This window comes from Vipera berus (assembly GCF_964194415.1).
Source record: "Vipera berus genome assembly, chromosome: 2".
In the NCBI taxonomy this organism is placed as follows: domain Eukaryota; kingdom Metazoa; phylum Chordata; class Lepidosauria; order Squamata; family Viperidae; genus Vipera; species Vipera berus.
The window spans coordinates 261,828,012-261,838,662 of record NC_138203.1 but is presented as its reverse complement, the minus strand read 5'-3'; positions in this window follow the sequence as shown (position 1 = coordinate 261,838,662).

The window sequence follows — 10,651 nt, the reverse complement described above, 5'->3', positions numbered from 1 at the left end:
TGATTTGTTGTCTGATTGTCTTTTCCAGAATCTGCCCAGGTGAGGTCAGGCTGATAGGTCTGTAGTTTCCTGGATCTATTTTTTCTTTCGTTTCTTCTTTTTAAGAGGAAAAAAAAGGGAACTACATCAGCTCTTTTCCAGTCCTCTGGTAGTTCCCTAGTGCTCCAGGATGGAACAGCCTTACTTGGATACTGGCTAACGTTAATTGGACGTTACAAATTACAAACCTGGATGCACTGAATTAAGAGCTAAGGCAGGAAACAACTCTTGAAAATGGGCAGCCAGTGGTTAGGTACAGAGGCAAACCATGGCTGTGAAGATTTTTGGGAGCAATGTGCAAATCTGACTGGAAGCTAAAGGTGACATCCAACATTTGAAAATAATTGGCACAGAATATTGGTAACTATAAATTTCTTTTCCACCTAATTTTTGCCCTGACTTTTTAGAACTTTATGGGCAGGAATCTTTTTTCTGCTGCCTCCATTAGTGTTTTTCTTTTTGCATTAACAATTTAAACTTTGCTTACCGAGTATCCCTGATCAGACCAATTTTAATCTTGTGCCAGTAAGTGTGTCATTCACACACTTAGGGCACAAAGGGGGGGGGATTGTGGGAAGTCAGCTCCCCAGAGAAGGAAATATTAAAAGGGCAGGAAAATATATTTCCTAAAAGGATCTTAAAAAGGCAGAAAAGCATGCCCAGTTTTTCTTAATAACCCCAAGTCTCCCTCCCCCAAGCAGAAACCAACTCTATAGAAATGCAGATATAAACCATTCAGGGAGGTTGAAACTAAGACGACTTCTAAAATCTACATACCCCTGCCCCAGGGAGGTGGGCTGGGACAAACAACCAGCAAGAATCCTAGAGTGGCACACCTAGGCTCAGGACAGAATACGTGACAAAGGAAACACAAAGCTTGAGACAGGAAATACCGTATTTATCGGCGTATAACACGCACCGGCGTATAACACGCACCTCATTTTAAAAAGGAAATTTCAGGTAAAAAACCTCCGCGCGAACGGGCAGAGGTGCCGCTCTTTGAGGAAGCTGTAGCGGCCCGTCTCCGAAGCTGCCGCTTTTGGCAGCTTTGCAGACGGGCCGCGGCAGCTTCTTCAAAGAGCAGCGCCCCTGCCCATTCTGAGAGGTGCGCGTGCACCTCTCCGAACGACCGGAAGTGCGCGCGCACCTCCCCAAACCTTTGGAGAGGTGCGCACGTACCTCCGCGCGAACGGGCAGAGGTGCCGCTCTTTGAGGAAGCTGTAGCGGCCCGTCTCCGATGCTGCCGCTTTTGGCAGCTTTGCAGACAGGCCGCGGCAGCTTCCTCAAAGAGCAGCGCCCCTGCCCATTCTGAGAGGTGCGCGCGCACCTCTCCGAACGACCGGAAGTGCGCGCGCACCTCCCCAAACCTTTGGAGAGGTGCGCGCGTACCTCCGCGCAAACGGGCAGAGGTGCCGCTCTTTGAGGAAGCTGTAGCGGCCTGTCTCCACTTGCTTATATTAATGACACATTCCAGTGTAGCAGAGGAAGGCTGCCGGGGACTGCAATGCGCGCCGATCACATCCATTCGCGCTGCTATGCGGTATTTACTATGGGTCATTAACATTATATCGGCGTATAACACGCACACATCATTTGCCTCCTATTTTCAGGAAGAAAAAGTGCGTGTTATACGCCGATAAATACGGTAACTCCAGACAATAGAGTCCAGGGGGTGTAAAAACCCACTACCCACATGTGCTCACCCCTTCTTTTCCTGTTGGATCCATCTTTCTGTCTGCCTTTCCTCTGCAATAAACTACAACCTTCTTCCCAAAGCAGTTGCCATGTTTATTCCCCGCTTGGAGGAACCATGATAGAGACTTTTCTTCCTACATAAATTTCTCTCTAAAGAAGATGAACAAATGACCTCCTTTTGCATCTCTCTGATAGAAAATAAATTCCAACAACTAGAAAGTAGTGGATTGGATCGTTCATCGATACTCCTCCCCATAGAAGGAAGTATTTTTCTGGCCTGGTAAACTGATGACATCAATCAAGAAGATTCAGTATATTTGGCATTTTGGATCATTTCTATATTGCTTTTACTCACAAGGAAAGACTTGCTTTTTAAAAATATAGATCTACATTTACCTATAAGCAGGGTTCAGGCAGCATACAAAAACTCAGAACAGGTTAACAAAGCATGAACATTCAGTTCACAAAAAATGTAATGCCATTCAATTGCACCTGGATTAGGATGTTCCATTTCTCTTCCTTCACACAGGAAGGCAGGTTCACACAATGTGTCCTAAGCACAAAAAGGTCAATCAGATCCAGGGGCTCAGTTCACATGAAACACAAAGGCTTAAATGCACAAAGCTTAACATAATGATCTGTTTATCCTCCTAAAACAAACTGAGCTGCAGAGGAGTCGAACCTAGTTTACTGTCATCCAGCACAGAGTGAGAACGTAGGCATAATCTTTTGCATTTTCAAACCTTTTCTTATTTCCTCCTTGAGATTTGCCATGCAAGCTCTCCCTCTACCAGGAGCTTTCCCAAGAAATGGGGCGTGAAGGACGATCTAGGTCCCCTCCTTTCCTTTCTGGCATCTGGATTTCTTCCTGAGGGCAACGTACGTGGTCTACACTAGCACACACAGAGAGAAACATACACACAAACACAGACAAACCACCCCCTTTGTCACCTGTGCCTCTTTCCTTCAAGACTTCCTTGCAGCCTTTTTAACCGCCTGCGAAGTTCAAAGGGTTAAAGAGGGCGAGTCCAGCATCCTAGAAAGGCAAGGCTTAGGTATGTCACTTCCTTCCCAACCGGCCACAGCGGCCCAACGCTGAAGTGCGTGGAGTCCCTTTCTCTTTGCAGAGGCCGCCCTCTGATGGATTTTCTGTGAATGGAAAGCGCTCCTGAAACAAGGAGAGATGGAGCATTTCCCATGCGGGGGCAGGAGGGGGCGCTCACGTTTCCCTTGATCAGGAAGCCTTCTCAACGTGCTTTAGGCAATGTTACACTTCCGAAGAGTGTTGTATTTAAAGCTTATGGTCACTCACACTCTCACAGCCCTGGGAAATAGCCAGTTTCACCCACACACTGAGGCACAAATCGTTCTTTAAAATACAGGGAGACTGAATTTAAAATAACAGACGTTTACTGGTACAACATATATATTTGTTGTTTTTCACATGTACACGCTCATCCATACTGACCTAAGTCCTTCTCTTTTTTTTTTATTGAAAGGTTTTACAATACATTTTATCTTTAACAATCCCTACCCCCCTCCCTCCACCCACCCCTACCTAACCCTCCCCCCCTTCCCAGAGCTAAGTACAAGGTATAAAAACAAAAAACAATCATAAACAACCATATGCTAACAACAATAAACTATTAAGTCTATCGCACTCTAGCTCATATGAAATGACTACAAGCAATACTAATATACAAAGGAAAAAAAACTTATTCAAATGCTAAATGAAACTTTTTAGTCCCATATTTGTTCTGGATATAATCAATCCACTTTTTCCACTCCATAATATAACGTTGTTGCGAGTGATCTTTCAAATAAGCCGAAATCTTTGCCATTTCGGCCAGGTTAGAAACTTTTAAAGTCCATTCTTCTATAGTCGGGAGTTCCTCCTTCTTCCAATATTGACCTATTAAGAGTCTTGCTGCTGTAATTAAATTCAACATCAACTTAATGTCCACAACAGTAGCATCTGTAATTATGCCCAATAAGAACAATTGCGGACAAAACTTTATCCTTTGCTTGAAAATCTTCTGCATATTCCACCAAATTTTTATCCAAAAAGCCTTAACCTTTTTACAGGTCCACCATATATGAAAATACGTTGCATCTTCGCCACCACATCTCCAACATTTAGGTTGATAGTTCGGATACATACTTGCAAGCTTTTTAGGATCTAAATGCCACCTATAAAACATTTTATAAAAGTTCTCTCTTAAATTTTGGGCTTGCGTAAATTTTACGTTCCTCACCCAGATCTTTTCCCAAGTGTCCATTGTAATAACTTCTTGAATATTCTGAGCCCATTTTATCATGCAGTCTTTAACAAGTTCTGTTTCTGAATCAATGTCTATCAATGCAAGATAAATCCGTTTGATATGTGCTGGACCCTGGTTTCTAATTTGCTTTACCAAGTTTTGATCAGTCATTGAGAAACCAATTTTCTGGTCTTCTTTCCACCTGGCCCGTAATTGACCATATTGAAACCAAGTTTGAACGATCTTCTCATCTCGCAAAAGATTGTACGGCTTCAAACACCAGACGTTCCTCTCCAAGCTTAAGATCTCCTTATACGTAGTCACATCATGTTTGAAGCCAACATTTATGTTTTCTATTGCATGTTTCGGGATTGCCCACAACGGTATCTTGTAGTCTAACTTGTGTCTATACTTCTTCCAAACTCTCAGCAATGCCTGTCTTAAAATATGCACTTTAAACACATTATCTACCTTCTTATCATATAGTAAATATGCATGCCAGCCAAATAACAAGTTGTGGCCCTCAAGATTTAATAATCTCCCTTGTGTCAAATTAATCCAATCACTTATTCCTGACAACGCAGCAGCTTCATAATATAATTTAAGATTGGGCATTTTAAGACCACCTTTTTCACGCGTATCCTGCATAATCTTAAGTTTAACTCGTGGCCTTTTCCCCTACCCATACAAATTTATTGATACCCCGTTGCCATTCTTCCAGATTAGAGTCTTTTTTAAAAATCGGTATCATTTGGAATAAAAATAAAAATTTAGGCAGGACATTCATTTTCCCTGCTGCAATTCTTCCCAGTAAAGACAATTGCATTTTTTCCCAGCTCTCCAATTCTTTTTGAATTTTTCCCCATAACTTTTCATAATTATTTTTATATAACTTTGCATTTGAGGGTGACAAATACACCCCTAAATATTTGACCCTTTTAACAATCTCAAATCCAGTTAATCCTTCTAAAAGGGCCTTTTGCGATACTGTCATGTTTTTGGCTAATATTTTAGTTTTTTGTACATTAACCTTAAATCCAGAAACCTTCCCATATTGCATTATTATCTCCATCAGGTCCACAACAGAATTTTCTGGCTGGGTCACCGTAACAACCAGATCGTCTGCAAATGCCCTCAATCTATAATCCTGATCTCTAATTTGAATACCCTTAATTTTTTCCAAATTCCGTATTTTTATCAATAATATCTCCAATGTTAGCACAAATAATAGAGGTGATAACGGACACCCTTGTCTTGTGCCCTTTTCAATATTGCATACTTCAGTCAAGCTATTATTTACTATTATTCGGGCAGTTTGCTTTTGATATAATGCCCTAATTGGTTGTAAAAATTTATCCCCAAAATTCATTTTATCTAGAACTTTCTTCAAAAATTGCCAATCCAATTGATCAAAAGCTTTTTCAGCATCTAGAAAAATTAGCGCCGCAGGGATCTGGTTGTTCCTTTCCAAAAACTCCACCACGTCAACTATATGCCTCACATTATTTTTCATTTGTCTACCACTAATAAACCCAGTTTGATCCCCATGAATCATCTGTTGGAAAACCCTCATCAATCTATTAGCTAAAACCTTGGCAAATATCTTGTAGTCCGTATTTAAAAGTGATATTGGTCTGTAGTTTCTTACTTGGGTAGCATCCTGATCTTCCTTCGGAATCAAGGAAATAAAAGCAGTTCTCCAAGACGGAGGCACCCTTCCTCCCCTTTGAATTGTCTGAAACAATTCCCTTAATGGCTTTATCAGCTCCAATTGTAGATTTTTGTAATAGACCGCAGTCAGTCCATCCGTACCTGGCGCTTTGTCCACCTTCAGTTGCTTAATTGCTAAAAGAATTTCTTCTTCTGTTATCAATTGATTAATCTCTTCCTTTTGTTCTTGTGTAAGAACCGGGATGTTAGCATTCTTCAAATATACATCAATGTCCGTTTCATTAATCTTATCTTTAGCATATAATTTGGAATAAAAGTCCACAAAGGCTTCCTTAATAAGATCCTGTTGAAACACAACCTTGCCTTTATGTTCTATTTTATCTATATTAGAAGCCCTTTGTTTTTTCCTTAACCTGTAAGCTAACCACCTACCTGGTTTATTGGCATTGCAAAAAGTGTTATGCCTAGCAAACCGTAAGTTAGTTGCCACCTGATCAGCCATCAACTTATCAAATTGTCCTCTTAGCAAATTAATAACCTCTTTAATCTTCACATCCGATGGATTCAAAATTAGGGCCTTTTCTTTTTCCCTAATTTCATTCTCCAGTTCTTTCCTCCTGACTTCCAAATTACGTCTGTATTTATTATGCATATATATTAACACCCCTCTCATATAGGCTTTGCTAGCATCCCAAACCATGTCCATAGAAGTATCCTTGTTCATATTAGTTTCAAAAAAGTCCTTCATCTGCTTTTTACATTCTTCCACATTACTCTGATTTCTAAACAAATTCTCATTTACGCGCCAGGAGCGCCTATCTCTATTGTCCTTGTTGATCTCTAACCAGACTGGACTATGGTCAGATATAGTTCTTGCACAAATCTTTATCTTCTTAATCCTAGAAAAAAAAATCATTAGTCAGTAATATAAAATCAATCCTAGAAAAAGATTGGTGTCTATCAGAAAAAAAAGTATAATCCTTTTCATGTAAATGTGTTTCTCGCCAAATGTCTCGCAGTTCCAGATCATCCTTCATTTCAAAAAAAGATTTAGGCAATCTAGCATGACTCGGGGCATGTTTAAAAAAACCAGATTTGTCCAGTTGTACATCCAAGACACCATTCCAATCTCCCATAAAAATAAAAGATTTATAATCCAACTGGGTAATCTTTATATGTAGTGAACTGTAAAAGTCAGCTTGTTGTTGATTAGGAGCATACAGTCCAACTAAAAGCGTTTTTTTGCCTTCTAAGAGCAAATCTATCATAACATATCTTCCTTGTTTATCTGCTTCAATTAGTTCCGCTGTCAGAGTATTCTTGACATAAATAACCACTCCATTTTTCTTATTCATTGCAGAAGCAATAAATTGCGTGCCCTAAGTCCTTCTCGATTAGGCTGGCTGGCACTTGCCAGAAGGACAGAAGCTGCCAGCTGCCAACTGTAGATGAAGAGGAATTCAAAAAGGGTTTGTACTTCAGGATCCTTTCCCTCCAAAAAATTCCTTGCTTTTTGCTGATTCATCAGATGACAGTTATTCTTGTTGATTTTCAAGCCTGGTAGCTGTTGATGGGATTTGGAGAAAGCTTTCATATCAGCTCTTGTCCAATTTCTTTTGTCTGGATACTTTCTTTCCTTAGTGACTTAGTTCCTTCTTATCTATTGCTAATACGAGAACTTGGGATGCATCTCTAACTTCTTCAGTTCAAGAGCCCTCCCTTCACACTGGAAGAATCTGGCCACTTATCCTGACCCTTTCTGGATCTCTTTCCTTCAAGAGTTCTGCACAGCTCAAATGCTCAAGAGAGCGAATACAGCATCCTAAAGACGCAAGACCCGTTGATGTCAATGCCTTTCAATCTCCCTTCTGGAAAGCAATGTGTGGCGTCCGCCCTCCAGTGGCTCAATGATGGAGGCCCATTGTGTTGCCTTCTCTTTGCAGAGGAGCCCCTGGTGGACTCTGTGTGCAAGGCAGGTGCTCATGCAAAGTGCGAAGAAAAGGTACATTTCCCATGAGAGGCGAGGAAGAAGGAGGCTGTTACATCCGCCCTGATCAACAAGCCTTGTCAATCCATGTGCTTTTGACAATATAAGATTCCTCTCCAAACATCTATTTTGAAGAACGATTCTGTAAAAACCACACCCCTGAATAAAGGTAACAGGGGGATCAAAGGAACAGACACAAAATGGAATATAGTGTCCTTTGTACTCAAGAGGATCACAATAATGCTCTCTTTGTTCTGCATCCCATAAAAGAGTTGCACCATTACCTCTTCATGCCTCAGGAGAAAGCACAGCTGAGGTCTTCAATCTTCAAGATCCTGACGATCCAGAGATTCGTCCTGACGTCAAGACCCTTCTCACCAGATCTGAGCAGAGCACCATCATCGAATGTCAATGCTTTGAATGGTTCTCCAACTGGACAAAGCTTGTACGCATCATTGCAAGGTTAGTCCATATTGCACAATGCTATCACACCAAATCTAATGACACTGAATGTCAAGGCTGGCACTTATGCCAAAAACCTCTCTCTGCAAAAGACAACTGCCTCTGGAATCGATGGAAGATGGAGTATCTTTCTCTTTTGCAAGGACGCAGAAAATGGCAACATCAGAACCCCAATCTCCAAGTTGGAGACCTTGTTCTGCTCAAGGACCAATAAGCTGAAAGAATTGAATGGCCCAAGGGACTCATTGTGAAAGCCATTCCCAGTGATGATGGGAACATACGTAAGGAGGAGGTAAAGGTTGCAAGGCAAGGCACCATAAACTTTCAACAGACCCATCACAGAACATGTCTTGCTTTTGCCCCTTGGAGACTGAACCCGTCGCCTTTCCTTGTTGGATCCTGAGTTCAAGAAGAAAAGTGATTTAAACTTTAATCTAGACTATTTGAGGCCTGAAATTGCAGTTGTTATTGTTGCAATATATGCATGTTCCTCTTTTATGTCTTTCAGGTCTTGAAGACAACAAGCAAATCACAAATATTTATTTGCATTTGAATAACTATCATTATAGGATTATATAGTGGTATTTTACAATACCAGATGGGGAGTGTGCTATTATATCAGCCATAAAGTATTATGCAGTGCATATTGTGCTGCCACCATGTGGTTGTTTGGGAACTACAACATTTATGTTAATTTGTTCAGCCAACTCCTCCCATTTGTGACGTACTTCCTGTTTCTTCTTAACCCTGAATGTTCTATCACTTCCAGGGCACCATTCACATGCAGTCTCCTCTCATGGTAGGACCATTACTGTTTTTGACTTTGAAATACCATCCATTTCATCATCTACTACATCTTGTCTGCTGTAATCTTCTCTGCATGCAAATAAAGGTCCTTGTGGATGACAAAAAGGTAATTTCATGAGTTCTGCTATCTGGCAAAGGCTGTTAGCAGTGATAGTATCCACTTATACAGGCCAGGCACAGGGGTCTCAGCAAGGGGATTCATCATTAAACAACAGAGTCAGAATACGTTTCTCTTATTCACTTTCTCACTTGCATTCTCTTTCACCTCCTTCATTCATCCATACTAGACATTATTCTTTTTTCCATTTGATTGCTTATTCCCTTTACTTTCTGCAGACTGACCATTGCTTCAGAATTCGAGACCCTTCTTGGATTTTCTAGATTTAAGCATGTTAGGACCTTTGTCTCCAGTGGGCAGAACCATCACAGGAGGCGACCTCAGACCGCTTATCAGCAATAGTTGCATAGGTTGATGTACTCCCAAGTTTCAAGAGGAGGGCCCTTATATTACTTTCTCAGCCCCAGCACAAACTACTTTTCTTTTCTGTTCTGGCTGCCTCTTGGCCCTTTAGATTATTGATAATTATTATTGGTTGATTGTTAATAATGAGCCTCTGCATCTTTAACTATTGTAAGTTCACTGGCCCTTACTTAAATTTGAGATACCATTAAAACTTTATTCAGGCAACTCAAGCTGAGGCTTCTTGAGGAAACAGTGCTTTAATTGATCAAATAAAACAGCTGGGTTGCAAACAATCTGGAACCCTGGAAGAGTTACATCCAGAAGTGCCGCACCTTATAAAACATTGCTTTATAAACTTTGCTAGCCAATGAAAATCAGACAACAGAGCCATTACATGATAAGTGTTTGGAACGTGGCTCAAGATCCCAAAACAAACAAAGTCACTTGGAATTCCAGCAACAAAGTTTTATTTAAAAAGAAGCATCTGCAAAGGCTTGGTGAACTGAAACACACACACAGGAGTTCAGTCACACCTTAAACAGCTGTTTGACACATTTTTATATCCTGCTCCCGACGCAGATTCCCCCCTCCCCTATCACACTCAACGCCCCTTCCCTAATCATCCAATAAATTATCCAAACCGCCTAAAACCACTGTCCCTCTCATGTTCCAGGAAGCTCCTTTGTACACATCATATCTATCACCATCTAATTTTCCATTAACAAAGCTCGGCTCCTATAGTTATTTCTGTATTTCCTCTGCTTGTGGTTTAGGTTAGCTACAACTACTTGTCAGAATTTATGACTTTCAGCTGGCTTCTTCTATCGATCTTTAGACTCATTAGAAATTTCTGAATAATCTGTTCCTTTCATAAGGAAGACATCAATCATTCTTGTACACTCCCTTATTCCCTCCTTCTGTACATCCCATCCATGTACATGTTTCCCACACTTGTGTGAAATTTGTCCCTGACACAAATGCTGATTATAGAAGCGAGACAGAAGTAGTTAGGCTAAACAATTTCTTTTTGTTCCAGTTACAGGACCCTTCATTCCTCCCTTTTTAATTTTGTAACAGAATGCGTTCTGTTACTTGGTGACCAATGACTTATATTCCTTTGTTATAGTCAGAACATTGGCTGGGTTATGGGGTTTATCACTACTTACAGAGGATGCTATGACCATCATCCCTGAGATGGTAGAAGCAACTGTTCTTTGGATAACAGGAATCAAACATGGCAAAACCAGAAGACCTCAAAAAGCTAAC